This window comes from Nicotiana tomentosiformis, chromosome 9 (genome assembly GCF_000390325.3).
Source record: "Nicotiana tomentosiformis chromosome 9, ASM39032v3, whole genome shotgun sequence".
Taxonomy (NCBI): domain Eukaryota; kingdom Viridiplantae; phylum Streptophyta; class Magnoliopsida; order Solanales; family Solanaceae; genus Nicotiana; species Nicotiana tomentosiformis.
The window spans coordinates 5,311,146-5,328,608 of NC_090820.1; the positions used below are offsets into that span (position 1 = coordinate 5,311,146).

General features: G+C 38.6%; 1 long non-coding RNA gene across 1 annotated transcript; it reads left to right on the plus strand.

Annotated features, from left to right (window-relative positions):
• Positions 1-12,449: 12,449 nt before the first annotated feature.
• On the plus strand, positions 12,450-13,404 carry LOC104103830 (uncharacterized). Its single transcript, XR_011411106.1, has 2 exons — positions 12,450-12,709; positions 12,955-13,404. It is a non-coding gene; the product is annotated as an uncharacterized lncRNA (long non-coding RNA).
• Positions 13,405-17,463: the final 4,059 nt, after the last annotated feature.

The following is a 17,463-nucleotide window of genomic DNA, read 5'->3' on the forward strand; positions in this document are numbered from 1 at the left end:
CATGAGATCTGAGAGGGACGACCTTCAGGTCGAGGTTGACAGATTAAGGCAAAGCTTCAGTACCAGGAGAATTCCATCATATTCGAGAAGATGTATGTTATGTACCATATAAAGAGAAAAACTTGAAAGAGGCCAAAGCGGGCATCATTGATATTGATGATTGCATCACCAAGGCCCGAGAACTGGAACTAACTGCCCGAGAACTTCTTTCTGCTCATCCTGTTGCAACTGACTCTTCGAGTACCGATTTCGAGTATTCAGGAACCGAGGATGAAATTGAAGAGAATGATAATGAAGCTACAGGCTCTAAACTAGTAGCTGATCCACCCTCTTCCAACGGGGGGACGCAAATGCCTCTCTCCCCCGGGCTCCAGCGGTAATAATGCTTTGACTGTTTCCTTTTATTGTCCCCCCCCCCCTCCCCCCCTTGTAGTTTTGTAATTATGCAAAACTTTGCATCTAGTTTGGTACTTTTGATAAATAAATAAGAATTTTGTTTAAGTGTTGTGCAAGATACATTTTCTTTTCATTGTATTAGTTAAAGCTTCGGGCACATTTTCAACTGATAACTTCTGATTTCGGGCATAGATTCTTCAGGAATCAACCCTTTACTTTGAGGGTTTCATAAGAGATGGCGCTCTTATGTTTATGGTGCTCTTGAAAAGGACGTCTCCTATTCATTCCGGCACAAGCATTTGAGGTTTTGTTTTGTTAACTATCAAATGATAAAATCAACTCATCATTTGGACAAGAAATAAGATAAAAATAAAAGGATTTTATTTTATTCCTTATATGTTTAAAAGTACATAAGGAAGGGATCGAAGGCGCATAAGAGGCCAGTGTGGGCAAGGTCGCAGGTGCGGTGCCTTTCCGCAGGTGTGCCCAGTGCTGGGTTGTGTGTGTTCCATAGAATCGGACCTTTTCCCGCAGAAGCTGCATCGCAGGTGCGACCCAAGGTCCGCAGAAGCTAAATCTGCTAGAGGCAGTGATGGCTTTTAATGTCGGGACTTAGGCAATTTTAGCTACTTTCTTTCATTTCTTGGGAGATTTTGAAGCTATTTGAAAAGAGGTTTTCACCTAGCACTTTGAGGTAAGTAATTTCTATACGATATGAGTTTAATACATGTATTTTGGGTAGATGATTAGCATATAAAGTATAGAAATTGTGGGTTTAGTTGAAAAACCTAGGTTTTGAAAAAGAAAAATGGGATTTAACCACAAAAATAATTATGGAATTGGGTGAAAATTATATATTTGAGTTTGTGAGGTTATGGGTAACAATTATCTTCAAAAAGTTCCGGAATACGGGTACATGGGACCGAGGGTAAATTTTAAGAATCTTCCAATTTGGGTTGGGTAATTACTCTAATAGCTAAATTATTAACTTTTGAGTGTATATTGATTAATTTATTTAATATTTTGCTAGCTTCTAATTGTTCGGCACCCAGTTAAGGCCTTAGAGTGAATTTATAGGCCGGAAAGTGTGTTTTGAGACAAGGTAAGTGCGAGGGGCCAAAAAGTGAGCTTTAAAATTTCTATTTGCTTCTAATTGTGGGGGGCTACACATGTACAAGGGGACGAGAGTCCGTGCGTAGCTACTAATTTTGCTTAAGTTCGGATAGTTTTAAGACCCAAATCATGAAATACTTGTATTGTTTGCACTCTACATGTTAATTTAAGTGCCTAAATTATATTGAAACTTGATAAAGTATTTGTAAAGGCTGAATTTCACTTACTTTGAGTTTTGGCGGGTTACTTGACCGTTAATAGAAATTGTACTTCCTTGTGTATTAGGCTTGTAATAGATTTTAAGTCGGATGTTCATAGAGTATTCTATCTTCTTGTGGAGCGGGCCTAACGCCTCGACAATATAATAGATGCATCTACGGTTTATTTCGTTCGACCCTCGACGGTGTATACATTATTCTGGATCGGGTTGTACGACCTCGGCATAAATCATACGAGTTAAAGCTTGGAGCCCGAACACACTTCATATTATTTTCATGAATTGAGAAGTTATAATTATTTAATAGAAATTGTGCTTGCTACTGCCGAGCGCGAGTCTGCCTCTGAGGAACAAGTGAATACGTTGAAGGCAACCTTGAGCTCCAAAACCGAGGAGGCTAATGATGCCGAGGATAAGAGGGCTAGGATGGAGGAGAGATTTAAGGATATCATGGAGCAAAATCGGATTCATCTGTCTACAACTCGTGATCTTTATACTAGCCTCGATGCCATGAGATCTAAGAGGGACTTCCTTCAGGCCGAGGTTGACAGACTTATGGCAAAGCTTCAGTACCAAGAGGATTCCCTCGTATTTGAGAAGATGTATTCTATGTACCATATCAGGAGAAAAACTTGAAAGAGGCCAAACCGGGCATCGCCGATATTGATGATTGCATCGCCAAGGCCCTACAACTAGAACTAACTGCCCGAGAATGTCTTCCTGCTCAGCTTTCTGCAACTGACTCTTCGAGCATTGGTTTCGAGTATTCGGGAACCGAGGAGGAAATTGAAAAGAATGATGATAAAGGTCCAGGCTCCGAACCGGTAGTTGATCCGCCCTCTTCCATCAGGGGACACAAATGCCTCTCTCCTCCGGGCTCCGGCGGCAATAATGCTTAGATTTTTTCCTTTTGTTGTTTTTCCCCTTCTTTTTTCTTTTTTGTACATTTGTAATTATGCCAAACTTTTCATCGAGTTTGGAACTTTTGATAAATAAATAAGAATTTTGTTTAAGTGTTGTGGAAGATACATTTTCTTTTTATTGAATTAGTTAAAGCTTCTGGCACATTTTCATCAAGATAGCTTCTAATTTCGGGCATTAATTCTTCCGGAATCAACACTTTACTATGAGTATTTCATAAGAGAGGGTCCTCTAATGTTTATGGTGCTCTTGAAAATGACGTCTCATATTCATTCAATCCCAAGCATTTGAAGTTTTGTTTTGTTAATTCTCAAATGATAAAATCACCTCATCGTTTTGATAAGAAATAAGATAAAAATAAAAGGACTTTATTTTTTTCCTTATATCTTTGAAAGTACATAAGCATTCATTTGATAAGGGAAAAAAGAAACAACAAATACATGTGGCTAACTTGTACAACTTATTCCTACGGGGCTGGTCATGCAGTCCCTGGTCCCGATGAGACATTATTATTCCTGGTTCTCGCAGTCCCAGTTTTTCGTGGAATTCTTATTTCCGTATCTTATACTATCCCCTAATGTTCGAATGCGATGTATGCAAATTGGAACACTGGATGTCTTGCTTCATTTGTGAAAATGACTCATGAACAGTTAAATAATCTTTGGTTCGAGAACAAGTTTTGCTTCCCATTAGGAACTTACCATCGAGACAAAGATTATTTAACCATCCTATAACAGTTTATGATTTCAATGCCTTGTTATTTAAAGGTCTTAATCTTGCCGATGGTGCTTCTTTCGTAGTAGGTTTTCCGTTGCTTCCTCATTAAAAGCCTTGCCACAAAAACCCGATTGGGACAAAAACTGGTCGAATGAAAAAAAGTACAACATATACTTTCAGTATTGATAGCATCCATCAGCAGTAATACCTTTTGAGGTGATCTACGTTCCAATGCTTGGAAATTTGACTCTACCTTGATTTTTTGATTTATACGATCCTTTACAGGTGACAGTTGAGACCCGGTAGGGACCTTCCCATGTTGGACCCAGCTTCCCAGCATTGATTTACTGAGTGCTCTGAGTCACCTGGTTCAATACCAAGTCTCCTATTTGAAGTAGCGGAGATTGGACCTTCGATGATAATATATTTTTATCTTTTGCTTTAGAGCCACCATCATCACGTATTCCAAGTCCCTACGTTCATCGAGCAAATCCAACTTCACTAGGAATGCCTCATTGTTTTCTTCTTTATTTTCTCGGGAAAACCTTAAAGTTAGCTTCCCTACTTCCACCGGTATCAGATCTTCGGCTCCTTATATGAGAGAGGAAGGCGTCTCTCCCGTGCTCGATTTTGCCGATTCCTGATACGCCCATAACTCTCCCGTTAATTCCTCGGGCCACTTGCCTTTAGTAGCTTCTAAACTCCTTTTGAGGTTTTGGATAATCACCTTATTGGTTGACTTCGCGTGTCCATTAGCGCTCGGATGGTACAATGAAGATGTAATCCTCTTGATTTTCAAATCTTTCAAAAATTTTGTAACTTTTGAGCCTTTGAACTGTGGTCCGTTGTCGCATGCAATCTTCTTTGGTGTTCCGAACCAGCAAATTATGTGGTCCCATAGGAAGTCTACCACTTCGCGCTCACCGATCTTTTGGTAAGGACGTGCTTCAACCCATTTAGTGAAGTAATCACTTCAAATTAAAAGGAATCTTTTCTTTCCGGGACCCAGTGGCAGCGGGCCAACTACCCCTCATTTCATGAATGGACATGGGGTCAGTACCGAATGCAAGAGTTATGTCGGTTAGTGTACCAACTGTGCATAGCACTGACATTTGTGCATTTATGAATGAACGCCTTTGCATCTTTTTTCGTCTGGGGCCACTAGTATCCGACCCTAACCAGCTTTATTACTAACGAATCTACATCGGAATGGTTCCCTCAAATTCCTTCATAAACCTTTCTCATCATGTAATCCTCCTCTGAGGCTCCTAGACATCGGGTTAACGAGCCTTGGTACGGTCTCCTATATAATTGCCCATCCATGAGGCAGTAACGAGCCACTTTGGTGCGTAGTTCCCGGGATGCCTTCGGGTCTTTGGGAAATTGCCATGCCGAAGATATTCGACGAACTCATTCCTCTGGTACGAGACTAGGCTAGTTGAATTGACTTCATAATAACCATCCACATCCATTACCGAATGTAAATGTTGAACGACTGTACCGTAGTCTGATCCTTTCATCTCCATAGACGGTCCTAAATTAGCCAATGCGTCCGCTTCCATATTCTTTTCTCTGGGAATTTGTACGATAGACTATTCCCTGAATCGTGCAAGCAATGTCTGAACCTTGTTAACATAATGTTGGATGCGTTCTCTTTTATATAAAAAATCCCATACAGTTGGTTCACTACCATCTAGGAATCACATTTGATTTCGATGACCTCAGAGCCAAGTCCTCTGCTCAATTCAAGTCCTACAACCAAAGCCTCATACTCGACTTCATTGCTAGTTAACAGAACAATTGCCTCAGAGTTTTCCCCTAGGGAGTGACTAGAACTACCATGAGCCCGGACCCTTTTACATTGGAAGCTCCATGAGTAAACAAGGTCCAAACTCCTGATGTCGTTTCCGACACCAGTATTGCCTCTTTAGCCTCTAGGGACATTATCCCGGACTGAAATTGGCCACGAAGTCTACCAAACTCTATAGCTTGATCGCAGTCCTAGCTTGTACTTAATGTCAAATTTGCTAATTTCAGTTGCCCATTTAGCCAACAGCCCTCACAACTAAGGATTGTGAATAACATTCCTCAAGGGTAAGGTTGTCACAACGGCTATCGAGTGGCACTGAAAATAAGGCCTAAACTTTCAAGAGGCGACTACGAGAGCTAAGGCCATCGTTTCGAGGGGCGAATAGCGAGTCTCCACTCTTGACAATATTTTACTAATATAATAGACAGTAAATTTCGTACCTTCATCCATTCGGACTAAAAAGGCACTTAATGCTACTTCCGAGACAACTAGGTATACCAACAATTGTTTCCCTTCCCCCGGTTTTGATAGTAGTGGGGGGGAATGATATGTACCGTTTTAAATCTTTCAATGCATGTTGGCATTCGGGAGTCCTTTCAAAATTAATCTTCTTTTCAGAAGTGAGAAGAAATGATGGCATTTTTCTGAGGATCTTGCGATGAACCTGCTTAAAGCGGCCAACCTTCCGGTTAACTTTTGCACCTCCTTTATGCTCGTTATCTGGTTTGGAATGTCTTTGATGGCTTTGATTTTATCGGTAATTACCCCGATCCCTCTTTGCGAGACCAAGAACCCCAAGAATTTTTCAGAGCCAACACTGAATGCACATTTTTTTCTGGTTGCGTTTCATGTTATGATTCCTCAAGATGTCGAAGGTTTCCTGGAGGTGTTTCAAATGATCACCTGAAACTCAAAGACTTAACTAGCATGTCATCGATATACACTTCCATTATTTTGCCTATTTACCTTCCGAACATCTTGTTTGTGAGCCTCTAATTAGTGGCTCCAGCATTTTTCCAAAGTTCTTTATGAACGAAGTTTTTTTCTTGATCCTCCGGGGTTCATTTTGATTTGATTGTATCCAGAGTAGGAATCAAGGAAACTCATTAATTTATTTTAGGCCGTAGCATTAATCATTTGATCAATGTTCAGCAATGGGAACGAGTATTTAGGGAACGCCTTATTTAAGTCCTTATAATCTATGCAAATTCTAAATTTGTTATTCTTCTTCGGAACTACAACTACATTAGCTAATCATTATGGAAATTTTACCTCCTTAATTGAAACGATATCAAGTAGTCGGGTTAACCCTCTTTTAACAAACTTGTTTCTGACCTCGTCTATTGGGCATTTTTTTTTCCTTACTGGTGGAAAGTTCGGATCCAGGCTTAGCTTGTGCACAACCACCTCTAATGGGATACTTGTCATATCCGAGTGCGACTATGAAAAACAATCGACATTAGCTTTAAGGAAATTAATAAATCCCGACCTGATTTCGGGATTGAGTCTGGTTCCTAAGTGAAACTTCCTTTCCAAGAAATCCTAGAATAAGGCCACTTGCTCGAGTTCTTCTGCAATGGACTTAGTTGGATCAGTTTCCTCCCATACCTGAATGTATCTTGGCACCTGGTGGGATTCCAATGACCCATTTACTTTATCATCTTCATTTGGCAAGGGAGAAGGCGTCGGTTCTCGTAATTGCTATTTACTAGGCTCCTTCCCCTTATTGCTGGAAATCGACACTACGTTCATTTCTTTTGCTTTTGGATGATCTCTTCTTATCTGTTTGATTTCGTTCGGGGTCGAGAATTTCAATAGTTGATGATATTTTTAGGGCACAATCTTCATCTCATGTATCCATGGCCTTTCGAGGATTATGTTGTAACCCATGTCGCCGTCGACCACTTCAAAAAAGGCGGTCTTGGTTACCACTTCGGCGTTCGTGGGTAGCATGATCTTTCATCCAGTTGTTACGTTTGCCAAGTTGAAACTAGTGGGGAGCTTTGTTACTGGAATGATGCTTCCGGATAACTTTGCTTGTTCCATTACTCTCCATTGAATGATGTTGGCTGAGCTTCTTAGGTCAACCAAAACACACTTAATCTTAAAATCTATGTCATTAAGAGAGATTACCAGGGTGTCGTTATGTGGAAGAAGAAGTCTGTCAGCATCTTCCTCCGTGAAGGTGATGTCATCTTTGGAGATATTCCGGATTCTCTTGTTGTGGGTCACTGATACCTTTGTCTTCTTGGCCGCGAAGAAGGTTACATCGTTGATTTCATTCCCTCCAAAAATCATGTTGATATTCAACCAAGGGGAATATTTCTTTACCTTCGAAGGCTCTGCATTGTCCCGGCTATGACCGTAATTGTTCTTGGCTCGGTCGCTCAAGAACTCCCTAAGATGACCATTTTTCAACAATGTCGCCACTTCTTCCCGTAAATACTGGCAGTCCCCAGTTCTGCGGTCGTAAGTCCCATGATATTCATACCACAAGTTAGGATCCCTCTAGCTGGGGTCAGATCTAATCGGCTTCGGGAATCACGCTTCCTTGATACTCCTCATTGCCGACACTAATTCCATTACGCTGATGTTGAAATTGTAATCCGACAACCTGCGATATGTGGAATCCAGGGTCCCCGATACCTATTTTTCTTGTACCGATTTGTTGTTTTGGTCATTGTCAGTTCTTCTATTAGGAGCAAACCTATCTGAGCTCCACAACTCTTGGTTGCCGCGTCCTTTAGTTCTCTCGTATGGTAGAAATGACCTTGAGAAGATCGCTGGTCCGCATCAAAATCGCTTTTGAACTTATCCTGGTTCTTGTATCGATCTCGTGCCTTGGTTGATGTTGGGCACCCGAGATGATCATCTCATAACGATTATAGACATCTGCCTATGTGGTCTCTTTGAATTTGAGGAGTCTTTCCTTCAGCTTTCGGGAGGCGTCGAAGCTCCTCGGGTTCAAACCCTTTGTGAACGCCTCCATTGCCCACTCATCTAGTACGATCGGTAACATATTCCTTTCTTTATCACTACTAGAAATTCGGCAAAAACCGACAAACTTTGGTCGGTCAAAAAATCGACCAAAGTTGGTCGGTTTTTTAAAATATTTTTTTTTAACTTTTTTTTACGAAACCGACCAACTTTGGTCGGTTTTCTTTGGCGTAAAAATGCGGGAAACTATTTTTGAGTCCCGCAAAATTTATGTTTCAAGAAACCGACCAACTTTGGTCGGTTTTTTAATTAAAATAAATAAAAATTAATATTAAAAAAACCGACCAAAATTGGTCGGTTATTTCGGCCGGTCATTTAAAAACACCGACCAACTTTGGTCGGTAATTTTACTTTTTAATAAAACCGACCAACTTTGGTCGTTTATTTTCGTGCGAAAATATAATTAAAGAGTATAAATCAAATAAAAGACAGTCTTAAAATAAAATGTACCCATGATCTAGTGGTAGAATAGTATCCTGCCATAGTACAGACCCCGGTTTGATTTCCAGATGGTGAATCTTTTTATTACACAATTAAAATACCTACCAACTTTGGTCGATTTTTTTTGCAATATTTTTGTTTTTTGAATTTAATTGACCGACCAAAGTTGGTCGGTAATTTCCGACCAACTTTGGTCGGTATGCCTTTCCGACCACAAAAATACCGTCCACGCGTAAATGGTCGCGTTTTGGTCTGTTTTTGGCCATTACCGACCAACGTTGGTCGCTTTTTACCGGATTTGTAGTAGTGTATGGAACCTGATCACGAACTCCCGCAGCAGTTCGAACTCACCTTAAGCGATTCTATATATGTCAGCCTTCCTGGATTGGACCTTCCTTGCCCCGGCATGGGCCTCTATGAATGAATCTGCAATCATTTTAAAATAGTCAATTGAATGCTCGGGTAAGAGTAAATACCATGTCAGGGCCCCCTTGTGAGGATTTCACCAAACTTCTTCAGCAACACTTATTCGATCTCATGTTGAGCCAAATTGTTTCCTTTTTACAGTCGTGGTGTAAGTTTTGATGTGCTCCTGCGGATCGTAAGTCCCATTATATTTTGGTATGTCCAGCATTTTGAATCTATTCGGAATAAACTCTTGCTCTACGCTCGATTTGAACGGTAATTGTGTGTATTTCTTCCAATCTGGGCCTTTCAATACTGATGGTGGGCCCAAAATCACATCCATTCGAGCGTGAAACTCATTAGCATTCTGATCCATTCATTTATTCACTTCCCTCATAAATCTCATGAGCTTGATTTTGAAGGGGTCATTCCCATTATCGTTACGAGATCCACTGTTGGTCCCTCCGACACCGTCAAAACCTACCTCATCTCTTAGGGTGTTGTTATCAACTCTTTGAGCCGTTTGATTTGCAGGAACGCCGAGAGGAACTAACCCCTTCCGTTTGTGTTGTTGGAAGCGCCTACAATGCTTGCTTCAATTCCGTCATTACATGATCCTGCCTTGTGAGGTGGTCCTTGATGGCATTTTGTTGCTCTCTTAGGATTCTCATTTTTTCGCAACGTGATCCTCTTCCGCGTCATCGAGAGTTGGCTCTCGTACATGCCGGGGTACTGCCTTTCACGAACTGGGGTTGCCTCGTCCCCTTCGTTACGGGCGTCGTTGATTAAATCCTCATGTCGAGGCAGATTTTCATGTTCCTAAACGTTGTGTGCAATGTTGACGTCATTAACTGTCATTTTTGATTCTTTGCTAAGGAAAAAACCAAACAAGTTAGTAATACTCGTAAGGATCAAAGTAATTACGCAACTGTCTAAGGCCCACGGTGGGCGCCAAACTGTTTACCCGTAAAACGGTACACTTGAATTTGTTACGTGGTTTATAGACAAGCGAACTGATTTAATCCAAAAATAGTAAATAAACAAGATTAAAAGTAATACTTAGACATTAAAATTGAAGAAAATGACAAGCCTGGCTCCGAGAGCAGTGTCTCCGAGGACGGAAATGAAAGCAATGTAAAAGAACAAATAAAGTTGTTTAATTGATCTTGAAAATGAAATATAGCATAAGTTTTGCCAAGAATTTCATGTGTCACAAAGGACGCTGAGCCTACTATTTATAGCTATACCTAGGGAAACAAGATCCTAGGATCAAGCCCCACTTAAATGACAATAAAAAAGTAATTGATGAATATGTAACAGCAGGTCATGAATGCATATATTCTCTGCAACGATTGCTCATTCAATGTTAGAGAATATTCCTTATTGAATGCTATCCGATGGCAATTATTTGGTCTGCTCCCGTTAACCTTACTCCTTTCGGGGTTTACCCGATTTCAATTGCAGGTGTTGTTCCCGGTATTAATTGTTACATGGTTCACCTTTTGCCTGTCTTCGGTTTCACGTTAATTGCAGGTGTTAATTGCACGTGTCATGCTGCCATTTGTCCATTTATTATGAACCGATTTTACCCTATACACTATGATTATTCAAAAAATAATAAGAAGAAGACGCCTCGTAATGGTCTTATCTTAGAGACTTTCACGTTGCAAATCTTTATAACTTAAACGTATGATCAAGAGTATAATCTTTTTTCTCATTTTAAAGTTATAATTGGAAAGGTGAAGTCCCTTTCCTAATATACAAATTAATCGGTTTCTTTAAATTCTTTAATAACAGAAAATTAAGTCTCGTGGTGAGTTCTTAATGTTTCTTTAAAAAAAGAAAAGAATTTGGCTTACCCATAGGCTGGCTACTCATCATTTATGCCAACCATATTTTGAAGCTTGTAAATTACCTAGAAGTTTATAGATCAGGGAGGAAATTTCGTCCAATATCTGTTTCTTTTTATACTAAAGAATTTTATTTACCAATAGTTATACGTACGATTTCGTTCAATATTTTAAAAACCATTGCTTACTCTTTTTCTCCAATATCTTCCTTTGTTTTTTTTTTCAATTTTTTTTTGAATGGGTATTCTTTTCTACATTTTCACTTCTATTATGGTACATCCCCGAAATATTCGAAACGATGTCAAATATCACTTTCTTTTTTTTGTAAAAGTTATAATAGAAACTGATTATTCCCCAATTCAAAAGATGATACCAGAATAAAGATATAGTGAATATCAAATTTAGAAAATGTAACTCGCCAAAATTTGAATGGATGGTTGAGTAAGCATATGTTCCTTATGCCGGTCATTCTGGATATAGCTCAAGTTAGCCCATCTAAAAGATTGGGTCAATTTGTGCTGCATATATATATAGCTCAAAATTAACCCAAGAAAATATAAAAGGTTGAAAATTATTTTGTTTTGCTTGGAAGGATTTACGTATGACCCACTCATAGGTGGACCTACCCTTAGGATAGGGGGTCATCGGCTCCCGGTAATTTCGAAAAAATTATATGTATATATCATAAATAACAGGTACTATATATTTTGATTGGCACCCTAAGACTCAAAGCTTAGGCAACTGTATTGGTCGATTTGTGGGTGGCACAACTTGAGTGCACTATTGGGTTCGATTCCCATTTTTAGTATTTTCTCAAATTTGTATTTGATAGTGGTGCCCAGGCACTTTCAAATCCTGAATCTGCTTCAGCCACTATATTTCGCTAAATTTATCCAAAAATATATAAAATGTAAAAACTACAGAGGAACCAAGAGTTTCTAAACCTGAGTTTGCATGGCTGACGAATCATAGATCGATAAGGACGATAAGTTGTTGCATAGTGATGGAGTACTTGAGATTTGACAAAGTCAAATACATTGGGATATTTTTGCCCAAAGATGTGATTATCAATTTCCAAATAAAATTAATTAGACCAGTTAATCGAGATGTCAATTATGACCAGTTAACTCTGGCAATTCCCGTTGTAATTTAGACCAGTTAATCGAGCAATTCCCCTTAGTATCTTATTCATTTTTCTTTTGGATTTTACTTATATACGCTAAAATTATAAAGAATTTATACACTATATGTGCTTTCAACCTGTTGTAGCCGCTTAAGCTTTATATTAGAATTTTAACGCTATCAATATATAGAAGTTAGAACTCTTTCCTTGGTGCAATACTTCTTTCATTTTCTTGACTTTTGTGGTTTCTGTCTCTCTACTTTTTCTTTTTTTCTTTTTTATTTTTCTTGTTGGAGTTTGGGGATTGAGAGAGCATCATGCATGACGAAAGAAGATTGGCTTTATTGTAAATCAAAGAGTATCTAAAAATTCAATTAGGAGAATTCATCACTCACTGTATGGAAGTGGGGACTCTAAAGCAGAAGCTTTTAATTTCGAGCAAAAATTCAGTGCCAAAAATGACAAGTCCCATACTTCCCTTCACGTGAAATCTTCATGGCCAGCAAATCTTTGCTCCTTAAATAAGATATTTTTTGGGTCTATAAATAGGATTTGAGGTTGATGTACTTCTCCACTGCACCCTTTAGAAAGTAAACTCAACAAGTGAGAAATAGTGCATAGCTAAATATTTTTCAAAATGGCTTCAACAAAAAGTTTGCTCTTTTTAGGTCTTCTCCTTGCTCTTGTCCTTCTTGTTTCCTCCCAAGTGGGAGCTCAAAGTAAGTAATCCTCATTTTGCATGTTTGAATATCTTTATTTATTAATTTGCCTTGGTATTGTTGCATCAATGCAAGGTTCTATAAGTTTAACTAAATTTCTTTTTCAGGGACAAATAATGTAGATATACTTATACAAAAGCACCTAAATATATACATATAATATGATCGCACTTATTCTGAACTTATTGATTCTAGATGTTGAATTTGCCTATGCATCTAACGATATCCTTGGTGTTATTAAGCAGAAGAAAGCAAGGTGAAGGGCGATATTGTTGAAGAAGCTCAGTATGGAGGAGGTGGATACCCGGGCAACGGGGGCGGAGGAGGGTATCCCGGTAATGGTCGTGGGGGTGGACGTAACGGATACCCGTGGAGAGGTTGCAGATATGGTTGCTGCCGCGGATACCGCTATGGCCAGGGATGTGCAAGGTGTTGTGCCACTGCTCATGAAGCCCCTGATGCTCGATTTGAAGATGATTCCAAGAATTGATCATATATATTTTCCTTGCTTTGTTTTCTAAAATGTTGCTTTCCTTTTAACAAATAAGGCATGTTGTCTTCATTGGACTCCTACTAATTCCATTGAATTATATTGCCAATTCCTGAATATTTCACTATCTAGTGAAATTTTCAGTGAGTTTTGTGTTTTTCACTCTTTTAATGATATTATTATGCATGCATTTTGGAGTTTTTCACTAGTGAAGTTGTCCTTCAATTATGTATCATTGTTGCAGCTTTAACTCATGAAATTCAAAACGATCCTATATATTCCACCGATAACTGCTACCTCTTAGTAGTATAAGTATCGGATAACTCAATCTACCAAAATTTTATAGGTATACAAGAAGAAAACACCTAATAGTTTTTTCTCATCCAATATATATAGTGTCCAATGACAGGTTCAATGAGCTTACAAGATTAAAATGTCGACATTTTACTGTAGGTATACTAGAAGAAAACACCTAATAATATTTTCCCATCCAATATAGTGTCCAATAACGGGTTCAAAGAGCTTTCACGATTAAAATGTCGACATTATACTATAGGTGTACGAAAAGAAAATACCTAGTAATTTTTCTCATCCAACATAGTGTCCAATAACTGGTTCAAAGAGCTTTCATTAAAATGTCAACATTCTGCTATAGGTATACGAGAAGAAAATGTTGATTTTCAGGATGATCCCTAGATAGTCCACGCCATCCGCAAGAATTTGGGCGATCGGCCCCGAATCTTCTAAAATTTTACGGGCCCATAAAAAATAACATAATGAATAATAATCACCGCTTAGCCATGATCATTCCTCATTTTTTATTGTTTAGGGCCATAAAACAGGAATTCAGGACGATTCTTAGATTTTCGTGTGCTATAGTCCACGCCATCTGCATGAATTCAAGCGACCAGCCCCGAATCTCCTAAATTTTGCAGGCCCATTAAAAACAACCCAATGAACAATAGTCACCGCTTCACCATGACCGTTCCTCATAGGGCCATAAACAAGAATTTAGGACGATTCTCTGATTTTCGTGTGCTATATCTGCATGAATTCGGGCCGCCAGTCCCGAATATGGTAAAATTTTAGGGGCCCATAAAAAATAACCTAATGAACAATATTCACCGCTTAGCCATGACCGTTCCTCATTTTTTGGCGCTTTAGGGTCATAAAACAGAAATTCAAGACGATTCCTAGATTTTCGTGTGCTATAGTCCACGCCATCTGTAAGAATTTGGGCGACCGGTCTGAATCTCCTAAAATTTTGCAGGCCCATAAAATAACCTAATGAATAATAGTCAGCACTTCGCCATTATTTTTTCTTATTTTTGGTATTTTAGGGCTATAATACAGGAATGCAGGATGATTCTAGATTTTCGTGTGCTCTAGTCCACGTCATCTGCAAGAAATTGGACGAACAACCCCGAATCTCATAAAATTTTACAGACCCATAAATAAAAATCTAATGAACAATATTCATCGCTTTGCCATGACTACTCCTTATTTTTTGGTATTTTAGAGCCATAAAACAGGAATTAAGGACGATACCCAAATTTTCGTGTGCTATAGTCCACGCCATCTGCATCAATTCGTGCAAACGGTCCCGAATCTCCAAATATATTGCGGGCCCATGAAAAACAACCTAATGAATAATATTCATCTCTTCGCCATGACCTTTTCTCTTTTTGTTTGGCGTTTTACGACCATAAAACAGGAATCCAAGATGATTCCCAAATTTTTATATGCTATAGTCCACGCCATCAGCATGAATTCGCGCAACCGGCTATGAATCTCCTAAAATTTAGCGGGCCCAATAAAAACTATCTAATTTTTGCTTAGCCATGTCCGTTCTTTATTTATTTTTAGCATTTTAGGGCCATTAGACAAGAATTCAGGACTATTCCTACAGAGAAGGATCCAGGATTTAAATCCTATGGGTTCAACTTTTAAGGTTTTTAGCATTCAACCCATTATATTTTTAAAATTATGGGTTCATATCTACTATTTTTGTAATTTTTATGTATTTTTACATATAAATTTTGTGAAAATAGCACGGGCTAGCCATTTTTCGGGCTGGCAATCGAAAAATAGCCAACGTTTGCAAAGTCATTATAATAAATCGCCAATGTTTTGCTTGAACATTTAAAGTTTCACCATAATATGTGGGATAATTATATGGAGCTCTTACGTATAAACTTTCAGCATATTATAAATGTTAGAACTCCATCATATTATGAAATTCCAGCACATTATGTTGGAATCTCATATGTAAAAAATTAGAAATCCATCATATTATGCTGGAATATTTCTGAATTTTTATGGATGTTTTTGTTCAAATTTTATCTTTACATGAAAAATTAGCTAAATTTCGATTACTTTTAAAACTGTGGTTATTTTTCAATTACCAGATGTAAATTTTTCTATTTTTTATTTTTTTCCCATAAAGTTTTACCGCGCGTCGAAAGTTATGGGTTTAGTTGAACCCGCCGATAACTCACTACATCCGCCTTTGGATTCCTAGATTTTCGTGTGTTATAGTCCATGCCATATGCATGATTTCAAGCGACCGGCTCCGAATTTCATAAAATTTTGCGGGACCATCAAAACGACCTAATGAACAATAGTCATCGCTTCGTCATGACCCTTCCTTATTTTTTGGCGTTTTAGATTCCATAAAACAGGAATTCAGGAGTTCTTAAATTTTCATGTGATATAGTCAATGCCATCTACATGAATTCGGGCAGGTGGCCATTAATCTGCAAGACTGTTCCTCTTTGCTTTTGGCATTTTAGGGCCATAAAATAGTAATTCAAGACGATTTTCAGAATTTCGTGTGCTATAGTCCATGCCATCTGCATGAATTCGGGCGACCAACCCCGAATCTCCTAAACTTTTATGGGGCCATAAACAATGACGTAATGAACAACAATCACCGCATAGCCATGACCGTTCATCATTTTTTGGTGTTTTAGGACCATAAAATATCATTTCAGGATGATTCCTAGACTTTTGTGTGCTATAGTCCATGCCATTTGCATGATTTCAAGCGACCGGCCCCGAATCTCCTAAAGTTTTGTGGGACCATCAAGGACGACCTAATTAACAATAGTCATCACTTCCCCATGGTTTTTTATTATTTTTATGCGTTTTAGTGCCATAAAATAGGAATTCAGGATAATTCCCAAATTTTCGTGTGATATAGTCCACGCCATCTACATGAATTCTGGCGGCCGACCCTGAATATCTTAAAATTTTGTGAGCCCTTTAAAAAATAACCTAATGAATAATAGTTATCGCTTCACAATGATCGTCCCTCATTTTTTGGCGTTTTAGGGCCATAAAATAAGAATTCAGGACGATTACCACATGTTCGTGTGCTTCTCCATGACCTTTCCTCATTTTTTCGGTTAGGGCCATAAAATTAGAATTCAGAACGATTCCTAGATTATCGTGTGCTATAGTCCATGCCATCTGCATGAATTCGAGCAACCGACCCAAAATTTCCTAAAATTTTGGGCCTATAAAAAATGACCTAATGAATAATAGTCACCGCTTAGCCATGACCGTTCTTTTATTTTTGGTGTTTAGGGCCATAAAACAGGAATTCAGGATGATTCCTAGATTTTTGTGTTCTATAGTCCACGCCATCTACAAGAATTTGAGCGACTGCCCCCGAATCTCCTAAAATTTATGGGTCCATAAGAACGACCTAATGAATAATAGTCATCGCTTCGCCATGACCTTTTATTGTTTTCGGTATTTTAGGGTCTTAAAACACGAATTCAGAACGATTCCTAGATTTTCATGTGCTATAGTCTACACCATCTGCAAAAATACAGGCAACCAGCACCGAATTCCCTAAATTTTTATAGGACCATAAAAAATGACCTAATGAATGATAGTCATCGCTTCGCCATGACCTCTCCTTGATTTTTGGTATTTTAGGGTCATAAAATGGGAATTAAATACGATTCCCAAATCTTCATATGGAATAGTCCACGCCATCTGCATGAATTCGGGCGACCGATCTCGAATCTACTAAAATTTTACAAGCCCATCAAAACGATCTAATGAACAATAGTCACCGCTTAGCCATGACCGTTTCTCATTTTTTAGCGTTTTAGGGCCATAAAATAAGAATTTATGACGATTTTTAGATTTTCATGTGCTATAGTCTATGACATCTGCAAGAATTCGGGAGACCAACCCCGAATCTCCTAAAATTTTACGGGTCCATAAAAACGACATAGTGAATAATAGTCAT